Source organism: Vulpes vulpes, chromosome X, assembly GCF_048418805.1.
Source record: "Vulpes vulpes isolate BD-2025 chromosome X, VulVul3, whole genome shotgun sequence".
Lineage (NCBI taxonomy): Eukaryota > Metazoa > Chordata > Mammalia > Carnivora > Canidae > Vulpes > Vulpes vulpes.
Window position 1 is genome coordinate 54,502,310 of NC_132796.1, and position 13,538 is coordinate 54,515,847.

Consider the following 13,538-nt stretch of genomic DNA (forward strand, 5'->3'; position numbering starts at 1 on the left):
CTGCAGCCCTTAGGGAGCTCGGCGCATCTCCCCGGGGCGCAGTTCCTCTGTTACTGTCCCAGGGAGCCTGAGGGCATCCCCGCCTTTCTGGGGATCCTGCTCCAATTCCCGGGGAGCCCCTTTCCGCCCGGGAAGGTTGGTGCAGCTCCTGCTCCTCCGGGACGGGGCTCTCCTGTCCTGGGGACACTCGCCCGGGCCTCAGCCCGGCTCCTCGCGGGGACCCTCCCCCTTGGAGGCCTTTTGTTTATTTCTTTCTTTTTCCCCGTCTTCCTACCTTGATAGAAGCGCGAACTCTTCTCACTGTAGCATTCCAGCTGGTCTCTCTTTAAATCTCAGGCCGAATTCGTAGATTTTCAGGATGATTTGAATGTTTTCTAGGTAATTTGTTGAGGACAGGTGACTTGGAGACCCTACTCTTCCGCCATCTTGCCCCTCCCCCTTCTTTTTTTTTGAAGTCAGCCACAGTGGGAATATTTATTTAATTATTTATTTATTTTTGTTTGCCAACTTAAAGAGCATGCAACTCTTGATCTCAGGGTTGTGAGTTCAAGCTCCCTATTGGGTATGGAGCCTACTAAAAAAAAATAAACAAGAGAAAGGAAATAAACTGAAAAAAATTAACACACCCCTAGGGAACTGTGGGATTACCACAGAAAAAAACTTAATATTCATGTCATCAGAGTACCAGAAGAAGAAAAGAAAGAAGGTGTGGCTGAGAAAGTATTCAAAGAAATAATGCAAAAAAGATCCTTAAAGCAGTGAAAGAGAAATGACACCTTAATTATAGAAAAAAATAAACAATTAGAATGATAATGGATTTCTCCTCAGAAACCATGGAGGGGAGAAGGAAGAAGTCACAATTTTTTTCAAGTACTGAAAGAAAAGAATTGTTCTCTCAGAATTGCATATTCAGCAAAAATATCCTTGAGGAACAAAGAGGAAATCAAGACTTCTCAGATGGTGGAAAAATAAGAGAATTTGTTGCCCTAAAAGAATGGCTAAAGGAAGTTCTACAAACAGTAAAGAAATGACAAAATAAGGAATCTTGGAGCATCACAAAAGAGGAAAGTACAATTAAAACAGTAGAAATATGAGTAAATACAACAGATTTTCCTTATTAAAGTTACGACTACAAAGTTGTTCATAGTATTCTCTTATCTTGTTAATGGCTGCAGGATATGTAATGTTATCTCCTATTTCATACCAGATATTGGTGGCTTGAATCTTCTTTTTATGCAGTCTTATTAGAGGTTTACAAATATTACTGATTTTTTCAAAGAACTAACTTTTTGTTTCACTGATACTCTCTATTGTTTTCCTATATTCGATTTTATTGATTTCTGCCTTTTATTGTTTACTTTCCTCTGTTTGCTTTGGGTTTATTTGCTCAAGGTCCCACAGCTGATAAATTTTAATAACTAGAGAGAAAAAATTGGACAAATTCATCAAAATTCACAAACTACAAGAACTCAACCAAGAGGAAACATATTACATGAATAGTCCTATAACCACTAAAGAAATTGAATTTTTAATTTAAAACTTCCCCCAAAGAAAAGCCTATATGGATTCACTGGAAGATTTTACCAAACATTCTTCCAAAGAAGAATTAACAGCAATTTTATATAATCTCTTCCAGGAAACTTAAGATAAAGAAACACTTCCCAATTGATTCTATAAGGCCAGCATTACCCTGACATTAAAACCAAAGACAATACAACAGGAAAAGATAAAGAAAATTATAGACCAATATCCCTTATGAATATAGACACAAAATTCCTCAAAAAATATTAGTGAACCAAAACCATTAATGTATAAAGAATTAGGGATGCCTGGGTGGCTCAGCGGTTGAGCATCTGCCTTTGGCCCAGGGCCTGAGCCCAGGGTCCAGGATCGAGTCCCACGTCGGGCTCCTTGTGGGGAGCCTGCTTCTCCCTCTGCCCGTGTCTCTGCCTCTCATGAAAAATAAATAAAATCTTAAAAAAATAAAAAATAAAAAAATGTATAAAGAATTATGCATCATGCCAAGATGAGATTAATTCCAGGTATGTGAGACTTTCGATATTCAAAATTCCATCAATGTAATGTATCATGTCAGCAAGTTAAAGATGAAAAATCCTATAATGCTATCAACTGATGTAGAAAAAACATTTGAGGGACGCCTGGGTGGCTCAGTGGTTGAGCATCTGCCTTTGGCTCAGGGCATGATCCCAGAGTCCTGGGATCGAGTCCCACATTTGGCTTCCTGCATGGAGCCTGCTTCTCCCTCTGCCTGTGTCTCTGCCTCTCTCTCGGTGTCTCTCATGAATAAATAAATAAAATCTTTAAAAAGAAGAAAAAACATTTGATAAAAACTAATACTCATTTATCAACTGAGTAACATCTACATCTAATGTCATACTTTTTAAAAAAAGATTTTGTTTATCTATTCATGAGAGACACAGAGAGAGAGGCAGAGACATAGACAGAGGGAGATGCAGACTCCTTACGGGGAGCCCGATGTGGGATTTGATCCCTGGGATCAAGACCTGAGCCAAAAGCAGACCCCAACCACTGAACCACCCAGGTGTCCCTCTAATGTCATACTTTATGGGAAAATACTATGTTTTCCTGCTAAGATCAGGAACAAGGCAAAGAAGCCCATTCTCACCACTCTTATTTAAAATCCTAATGGAAATTATAGCCACTGCAATAAGCTAAGGAAAAGAAATAAAATGTATACAGATTGGAAGGGAAGAAATAAAACTGTCTCTATTTGCAGATGCCAGAATTGTCTACATAGAAAATCCCAAGGAATCTACAAAAATTTTATAAAGCAACAATACATTATACAAGATCAACGCACAAAAATGAAACACACTTCTATATACTATCAATGAACATGAAGAAACTGAAGTTGAAAGCACAGTAACATTTATAATCATTACCAAAAAGAAAAAAAAAAGAAATACCTAGGTATATACCTAAACAATCATGTACTATATCTGTATGCTAACAATGCCAAAGTGCTGGTGAAAGAAACCAAGAAAGTTCTAAATTAAATGGAAAGACATTCTGTGTTCATGGACTGGAAGACTCAACATGGTAAAGATGTCTATTTCCCCCAAACTGATACAGTTTTAATTCAGTTCCTATCAAAGTCCTAACCAGATTCTTTTTGTAAATATGGATAAGATTATTCTAAAAGTTATATCAGAAAGATAAAGGAATTAGAATAACTGAAACAATTTTTAACAAGAAGAGTAAAGTGAGAGGAATCACTTCAATTGATTTCAAGACATATAGCTATAGAAATCAAGACTGTGGTATTGGTAGAGAGATAGGTATATAGAACAATGGAACAGAATAGAGACCCTTGACATAGTCCCATGCAAGTATAATCAACTGATTTTTTACAAAAGTACAAAAGCAATTTAAGGGAGAAATTATAATCTTTTGGAAAATAGTGTTGGAATGATTGGATATTTATAAGCAAAAAGGAAAACACTCAAAATGGATCATACACTTAAATGTAAAACTGTAACACTTTTAGAAGAAAACATAGGAGAAAATCTGTAGGACTCAGGGCTTAGAGAGGAATTTCTTAGACATAACATCAAAAACACAATCCATAGTGGGCAACAATCAATAAATAAATTGGATGTTATCAAAACTAAAAACCTTTACTGGGCAAAAGAGTCTTAATAGGATGAAACAAGTTACATGCTGGGCGAAAATATTTACAAACCAGGCATCTAACAAAGGACTGATATCCAGACTATATAAATTAAACTCAACAGAAAAAACCCAAGCAATCCACTTAGAAAACAGACAAAATATATGAAGAATCATTTCACCAAAGAGGAGATATATATATCATATATATATGGCAAATAATCACATGAAAAGATGTTCAACATTGCTTGCATTAGGGAAATGCAAACTATGATCACAATGAGATATCATTATAGGTTTATCAGAACAGCTTAAATAATAAATGGTGACAATGTCAAAAGCTGGAAGGATGTGGAGAAAATAAATCTCTCATACATTGCTATGGGAATGTAACATGGTACAGCCACTTTAGAAAATAAGTTGGCAGTTTCTTTTAACAGCTAATCATACATTTACCATGAGACACAATTACACTCTTGGGCACTTATCCCTGAGAAATGAAAACCTATGCCACACAAAATCTTTACACAATCGTTCACAGCATTATTTGTAAAGCCCAAATCTGAAAGCAACCCAAATGTCCTACAATAGATGAGTAAACTATGGTACATCCATACAATGAATACTTACTCAGCAATAAAAAGAAACGAACTACAGATACATGCAACAACCTGGAAGGATCTCAAGGGTATTATGCTGAATGACAAAAGCCAATTTTACAAGGTCACATACTGTGTGATTCCATTTATATAACATTCTCTAAATAACAAAATTATAGAGATGAAGAAGAGATTAGTGATTGCCAGGTGGTAGTGTGGGGGGACCAGGTGTGAATATAAATTGGTAGCATGAGAGAGATCTTTGGGGTGATGGAATAGTTCTATATCTTGATAGTTATGGTGGTTATATGGATCTACATGTGATAAAATGGCATAGAACTACACATGCGTGTACCAATAAAAATTTCTTGGTTTTGATATTGTACTATTAGTTACTTAAGATGTAGTAAATGGGGGAAACTGGGTGAAGGACATACAGTCCCTCTATTATCTTTCCAATTTCCTGTCGATTTATAATTATTTCAAAATAAAAGGCTAAGATTTTAATTATCTTGGAAAAATTAGTCCAAATCCCTTATTTTACAAATAAGGAAACTGAGATGCCAAAAGGACAGGTAACTGGCCCAATGTTTCACAACTGTCAGTGCAGCACTGAGACTCTGCAACTTTTATTACTGTCCCTGAAACCTAACCACTCAAGACTCATTAACTCTTACCAGTGTACTTTTCAGCATCAACTTGTCCACATTTCCACCACATTCTCTTATGCCAAAGTTCTTTTAGTTCTTCTTGCGGGTCAGGAGTCTTCCTGCCTCCTGGTATTTTCCCTCTAGATGGCTTAACCTTTTATTTGGCAGCCATACACTTAAATGTACATTGCCAAGGTAGATTTTCTAATCTTTATTCCTCTTTACATTAATCCTTAGGATCTGGCTCAATCATGCTCAAGATTTCTTAGGAGCTTCTTGCCTACTTCACAATCTTTTCTGTTGAGAAATGGCCCAATCATTGTCTAGGCCTAGCAGTTCAAGTCCACCGCCAATTACTACATGGTGCCACCTACTGAAATAGGGGAAGGATATTCCATAAGTCTAAAGTGCCTGAGGGGATCCCTGGGTGGCTCAGCGGTTTAGCGCTTGCCTCTGGCCCAGGGCGTGATCTTGGAGTCCCGGGATCAAGTCCTGCATCGGGCTCCCTGCATGGAGCCTGCTTCTCCCTCTGCCTTGTGTCTCTGCTTCTCTCTCTGTCTCTCATGAATAAATAAATAAAATCTTTAAAAAAAATAAAGTGCCTGTAAAATATCCAGGTTGAGATGTCCTGCAAACAACTGGGAGACTTAAGTTCCAGGGAGAGGTCAGGCCTAGAGATATAGATTCATGAGTTGTCAGGGTGTGGAGAATAGTTAAAACCATGAGGAAATTTCTTCTCTAATAGGAAGATAAACAATTCTTACATAAAGGAACAATACCATGCGGCTGGATAAAATCAGTGTTAACTAGAGAAGAATGAAGGATTCAATAGTCCTTTTTTCTCTGAGCAATTATCTCAGGCAGTTGAAGCCTTGAACAGCCCTGAGCAAGAGGAAAGCATCAGGGCTTTCTGTGATGGATAGGGTAATGCAAGGAGGGATTCCCTCTAGATGAATTGTCTCAGCCATCTTTTTGCAGTCTGTTCACTCCTTTCAGAAGAACAAAGGAAAAATCTCAGTTCAACTCAGACCTGGGGATGCTGATTACAAACAGAAGGCTGCTGGATAAAGTGTCTAAAATGTTGCTAAGGGATACTTGAAGGCTGCTATTCCTAAGGGACCCCAAATTATAAGAGAAAGGGAAACAGAAAAATTCTAGGTAAGATTCTGAGAGTCATTGGTTTCTGACAAAAGCTTTCCCTGGGCCTCAGACACATATTTTCCACATTTCTTTTCCTTCTCGATATTTTTCAACTCTATCAAAGGTGGGCTTTGTTTTGTTTTAGCATCACTCAGCATGTGTGGAATCTTTGTTGAGCCACATGCAAGTTTTTAAAAAGATTTTATTTATTTATTCATGAGAGACAGAGAGAGACAGAGACATAGGCAGAGGGAGAAGCAGGCTCCCTGCAGGGAGCTCAATGCGGAACTCAATCCCAGGACCCGGGAATCACAACCTGAGCCAAAGGCAGGTGCTCAACCACTGAGCCACCCAGGTGCCCCCACATGCAAGTTTTGAAAGAACCATTGTAAGATGCTTCTTTTGGCATTTATCTTACTTAACAGTTTTTGTGTGTGTGTTTAGATTTTGTTTTGGGGTTTTGGGGTATTTTTTGCACCTGGTATGTCTAATTACTTGCCTAGCTATGGTTGTAGCCTCTAAAAGATGGCTATATGCTGAGCAAAAAGAAAATAAGTAAGGTTGTCATAGCAACAAATCTTCAGCCATTGATTTGATTTGTTGTTTCACAGGCAATTATGTGTGATCCTAGTTCACCTGGTAAAGTAGGGACCTGTTACATGAGCTTTTATATTTTTTTAAACTGTCTCACAATGGACAGATCACATCTTATTCTGTGTCTGTCACCTTGCCTGTCTCCTTCATACACACCTAGTAGGCTTTCTTGGACATCCAAAGAACATTGTTCAGATGCACTTGTATTTATTGAAGCTGGTTTCCCAAATTACATGCTCAACATCCTTTAGATGTCTCAAAATCAGATATACAGACACAGACTTCACAGCCATTGGAGGATGGTTCAGCCACCTCCTCCATACCGGGGAATACTGCTTTCCTCTTTTACTAGTATCTTAAATAGAAAGTCTCTCCCGGGACACCTGGGTGGCTCAGCAGTTGAGCGTCTGCTTTTGGCTCAGGGTGTGATCCTGGGATCCGGGATCAAGTCCCATGTTGGGCTCCCTGTGGGGAGCCTGCTTCTCCCCTTGCCTATGTCTCTCGTGAATGAATAAATAAGATTTTTTTGGTATATTTTTTATTGGAGCTAGATTTGCCAACATATAGTATAATACCCAGTGCTCATCCCCTCAAGTGTCCCCCTCAGTGCCTGTCACCCAGTCACCCCATTCCCACGCCCACCTCCCCTTCCACTACCCCTTGTTTGTTTCCCAGAGTTAGGAGTCTCTCATGTTTTGTCACCCTCTCTGATTTTTCCCATTCATTTTCTCTCCTTTCCCTTATAATCCCTTTCACGATTTTTTATATTCCCTGTATGAGTGAAACCATATAATGACTGTCTTCCCGATTGACTTACTTCACTCAGCATAATACCCTCCAGTTCCATCCAGTCAACAAAACTAAGATTTTTTAAAGATTTTATTTATTTATTCATGACAGACACAGACACACACACACACAGAGAGAGAGAGAGAGAGAGGGGGGGGGCAGAGACACAGGCAGAGGGAGAAGCAGGCTCCATGCAGGGAGCCCGACGTGGGACTCGATCCCGGGTCTCCAGGATCAGGCCCTAGGCTGAAGGCGGCGCTAAACCACTGAACCACCCAGGCCACCCCAAAATTAAGATTTTTTTTTAAATGTCTCTCCCACTGATGTGCTAGAGAATTTACCTATGTGATCTCTAAGCTTCTTTTTTTTTTTTTATCTCTAAGCTTCTAACAAAGTAGGCATAATTATCCCTGCTTTGCAAAAAGGAAAACTGTGACTCTGAGAAGTATCATTTAAAACCACACAGCTTGTAGGAGACATTATGAATTTAAGTCTGATGGGCTCTTAAACCTATATTCTTTTCACTGCATCTTTAGGTCTCCAAATTACCTCTCTGATGGGCTATTTGCTTAATAGAATCATTGTTGCTCATTATTGTTAAAGCCCTGGACCTTATATTGCCTCTTAAACAAAGTTCCTAGGGCCATGTGTCCTTATCCAGACACAATTCTAATAATTCAATTGGATCTACAGGTGAATAGATTCTTTTGAAGGAGCAAAGATAGAGGGAAGGTTCAGGGGGAGGGTGGGGAAGCTCAGAGTTAACTTTCCCAGGCAAGTGTCTTATACAAGAGTAGGATCCATATCAAATATGCTATTTGCAGAGTCCTTTGTCATAATAACTTAGTAACATAGTAACTTAATTTCCACACCCATTGAACTAGGGCCTCTTCTCAAAACTTGTTGCTCAGCCTGAGAGGATCTCTGCAAATGAGTCAGCTCCATGTGTACTCACCTGCAGCCCTGAAAATCTCAGGGCTGGAGATACAGAGGGAATGTGGCTATGAAATTACCACCAGGTCCATCCCAACAGTTAGTGGTGGCATAGCAGAGGGTTGAGGTAGGACTGCAACATGGACCTATCTCCTGGACTAGGGAAGCAATATTTGCCATCATAACAAGCAGAAGAGCCAGTTCCCATGCACCTTGTCCTGATTCCTATGCTATAGTCCTTAACTGCCTTTCCTTTGGCCCTAATTTATTTGGCCATTTGCTCTTGTATCTGAAATCCAGAAGATGAACTGGGAACATTGACATCAAAGTTGGTACCCCTACTGAATGGTTAGGTTAGGTTATATCCCCTAAACAACTAGAAACATTCAATCTGGAGTTACCATTTTTTTCAGCTACCAATTCTTTCTCAGGATGGTTTGAATGTAGACCTGCCTAGATGCAGGCAACTGAACTGGGTGACTGTCAATCATAAAATGCCATAGCATATTAGCTCATCCACAAATGTATGTTAAATTTACGAGATTCATCTGAGTTTGTTGAATTTAGTCTACCTATCAGTAAAATCATGGACAAGAAGTCACCTAGAGGCATCCAATGAGGATTTTAGTAATCCCCTCTTTAAAAAATTAAAAACAGCTATCCCTTTGGCTCATTATATAGGCAACCCCGCCTCCTACAGTTATTAGCCAAGAAAAATAGAGCAATGCTGGCCCAGTTATCAGTGAGAAGCTAATTCCATCTTATTTGTTGCATTAGGTCCCCATTATCTGAGGATTTCTCATAGATGGCAGAAAAATCAAATGGATTACAGTAAAATAACATAAAGAGCTACCTTGCGGGCAGCCCCGGTGGTGCAGTGGTTTAGCGCCGCCTGCAGCCCAGGGTGTGATCCTGGAGACCCGGGATCGAGTCCCACGTCGGGCTCCCTGTATGGAGCCTGCTTCTCCTTCTGCCTGTGTCTCTGTCTCTCTCTCTCTGTCTCTCTCATGAATAAATAAATAAAATATTTTTTTAAAAAAGAGCTACCTTGCTGTTTATATGCATCTCACAAACCAAATTTCTTAGGAAAATAAGGAAACCTAGAAAGAGAAGTCAAAAGCTTAGAGCACTGCAGAGCCATCTCCACTGGGTACTGTAGACCCAGCTTCCCTGCATTTCCACTTGTGGAAGGAAAGGGGGAGGGAATGGACAGTCCTCTGTGGAGCATGCAGCAGCCCTAGAGTTTGATCTGTTTTGTAGCTCTGATTTTGCCACTTAGTAGATATTTAAGGCAGAACCCTTCACTTTTGTGATCGGGGCTCCAACAGCTTCTATCTCAGGATCAAATCCCATCTTCCTTCCCTAGACTATAAAACCCTCACAGACCGGCCCCTGACTCATTTCTTCTCCCCCCTCTTCAACATTGCTCCTTTTTCCTCTCTCTAAATAATGACCTGGGCTCACTTCCTGGGGCTGGAATGTTCTGCTTCCTATACATTCAGGTCTCAGCTTGTGTCATCGCCTCGTAAGGTCTTCTCCAACTACCCTATTCCATCTTAGGCACAATCACATCAGACCATTTTTATTTTCTTCCCAGCATTTAACCAGTTTTAATTTGTATTTACAAAGGTATTATCTGCCTCTCCCTAGTAGAGTGCAAGCTCCATGAATGCAAGGACCTTTGTCTTATTCACCACAGTATCCTCTGCACCTGGAATGCTGGGATGTAGATTCCAATAATTTATTTTGGATGATTAATACTAGCAGCGGGACCCAGAGGATGTCACTTAGCCTCTGATTCTATTTCAGTTGTAAAGTGCAAATATCCAATTGCCCAACAGCTGTAATGAGTATCAAATAAGAGGACAAAAATGAAAAGGCCCAGCCTGGTAGCTGATAAACAGGTACAACACATCTATTGATCTATTAATCAATCCATAACCATCTCTCCAGCTCCTTTTCCCTTTCAGGACCATACTGGCAATTCATATTAAGCTTTCAGGAGAACCAATGTGTGTATACAGTGCTGCTGATTGGAGGGTGGATGCTGTAAATCATAATATGCCTTCTAGTGGGTCCCACAGTACCGTTTGGAACAGTTATGGGTAGGTATTGTCATCCACAAAAATCTCAGTCAGGAATCTAGCCCACTCAAGTTTCTAGGCTCTCGTTTATAAATTGGCATTTTAAACAGGAAATAAGGCCTAAGCCAGGCCTAGTTAACATATTCTGGGCAGGTAACTTATAAGGTACCAGTAGTATGGGCTGAAGGAAACACCTTGGGGTAGGATGGAGAGAAAGAATGAAGGCTTTTCCAGCTTTTTTTCCAGGTGATTTTGACCTCAGATCTTTAAAAAGTAACAGATTCCTAAATAAAAAGGCCACAGAAAATGTTACATTATATTCACACAGAAAATAGAAGTAAAGCCAACCCAAATAAATTAGCTTTTCCCCAAACCTCAACTCCAAAGGCTCTTTTTTCACAGGAATTAATTGTTCATTCCATGTTGTTGAACCAAACAAACTTTCCAGCAATGCATCAGAAAGACTTGGTAACAAGAAATACGTGCTTTCACTTGGGCTGAAGTCTGATTTTGTAGTCTCTATTCTCATGTCAGCTTTTCCTCTTCCACTCAAAGTCATTTAAACACAATATATCACTATCTAAAGTGGAAACATAAATCCAGGTTAGCTGTTTCTAACAAGTGCCAAAAATATTCAAATGCAGTGATTTCAGATGATAGGGCAACTGCTTGGAAATTACTTATTACTTTAACATAACAGAACTAGGAAAATCCACATAAAATTTTGGGTGCTTGTTCCTGCGATAAATGTGACAACCACTATTTATTGGCTGCTACATAATGCTGAAGTTGTGATGAGCTTCCTTCATTTTTAATCATTGGTTCTTCAACTGGCTGAGGTCTTTTGCTAATTCTTAATGGTTAGATTTGAAGCTTTGGTAGGGAGTACATTAACCTCAAAAGGAGGGAATGATGGTAGTTTTGTAAGCCTGGATAGACACTTTTTAAAATAAAAAAATGCCTTATTCAAAATGAGACATACTCTAAGCGTTATACCAGATTTTGAAGATTCAATTTGAAAAAATGTAAATCTCAATTATTTTCTCTATTAATTCAACATGTTAAAATATTTTGACCTTATTGGGTTACATCAAATTATTAAGTTAGCCTCTAGCTTTTTATCTTTTGTACTGCAGCTGCTAGAAAAGTTAAAATTACTTATCACTTGCATTATCCTCCTACTAAACAGTGCTATTCTAGAACATTTGGTGTAGACAGGGAACAAGTGTGAATTTAAAAAGTAGGTACATTACAGTCACCAACACTGTCCATTGATCAACTCAGCAGTATTTCAGAGGCTTTAGGTCCCCATCCTGCCAAAACCAAGAAATCTTAGACCAGCACAATACTTAGAATTTAACAGTGAAACACACATTACCTATTAGCTGACAAAACTCTTAAGTTCAGATGAGCCCATTTTTCACCCCATTACTCTTCACCACTCCTCTCAAATACCATTTGAAAGGGGATGGAACATTTACAGCATATCTATCTTTTAAGGTTTTTAATATTAACTATTTACACGTCTCCCCACTGAAAGGCCTGCTCCTTGTGAGTAGGGATTAGACCTTTCTCCTGTGCTTTACGTGTTGAATGAGTGATAATCACTTCAAAGTACTCACCTCAGCAGCTATTTACCTATTCTAAATACTACTTACTGTACCTATTATTTGAAATGCCTTTCTTTTGTGACTGCCTTTAGAGCACATAGTAGATTCTTCTGAATATGCTTAAAGGTGGCATCTCCAATCACTGAAAAGGTAATTCTTGGAAAGCCAAGATTTGTCTCAATATGGCAAATAATGTGAAGAAATTGCTTCTCTCAGTTTATAAAATTGTTCCTGAAAGGAATTTTAAACAAGCTTCAAGTATCTTCTGAGCAATGACAGCATTCTTAGAATGCCTATGGCTGCCCAAGGAAACTTTAAAGGGCACAGGGCACATATTTGGATGCCAATAAGCTAGTTGGCATACTTTTAAAAAGCTGCCATCTTTTCTAGTCATTTCATATTTCAAATTGAGTAAAAACTGGGGCCAAGAGCACATGTAATAAGGGGCTGAGAGGACTATTAACTTTAAAGATTCCCAAAATGTATTCCATCCTTCTCCTAAAACTTTGGAAATGAAAACGTTGATATGAAGAGTACTTAGGTTTATTTGGTAATGCCCACAGGGATTTACTGAATTTATAACATATAACCTTTATTCCTCAGATCTGCCCTTAAAGTTTGCCAAGGAAAACTAGCTAAAACCTATGTTTATTCTAAGAAATTAGACCTTATAAAGCTATCTCGTCTAGGGCTTGAGATAAATGACTTAAAAAAATCAATTAGGAACCATACAGGAGCAGGGCTAAAAGTACAATGAAAATAAGCTCTGGAATCAGAGATGACTGGAAATATTGGCCACTTACTATGTGACCTTGGGAAAATTACCATATGCCTGTATTTCATCTGCATCACCTATAAAACAGGGTGGCAATAACACATCTGTCATTATGAGGATTAAATAATTTTACACTGATACATCTAACAGCAATCAGAAAAACTTAGCTATTTTTAATATAGCTAACTAAGTAATCAATTTGGAATGTCTTAAATTTAAATCTTGCCTGAATTCAAAGACCTCAAATTCAAACTGGACCCCAGATTTCATATATATATTTATTTAAAGATTTTATTTATTTATTCGTGAGAGACACATGGAGAGAGAGAAGCAAAGACACAAGCAGAGGGAGAAGCAGGCCCCACGCAGGGAGCCCGACATGGGACCCAATCCCAGGACTCCAGGATCATGCCCTGAGCCGAAGGCAGATGCCCAACCGCTGAGCCACCCAGGCGTCCCAGAGTTCCTATATTTTTTAAATGATCATTAAAAGTATAGCTTATACTCCACTCCACTGATTGACCAGATCCTGTTCTAGGTAATGGTCTCTTCCACCGGATTTCTCTCAAGATGCTTGCGCACTGGCTTGCTTTGTTGCCTAGAATGGAAACATTCCAGTGGTGGCCTTAAGCTTCAAAGAGTAGAATCATGAACACTTAAAATCTCTGGGAAGGTCAGAAGGCAAACAGCTGACCACACCAAAGTTACCCCAA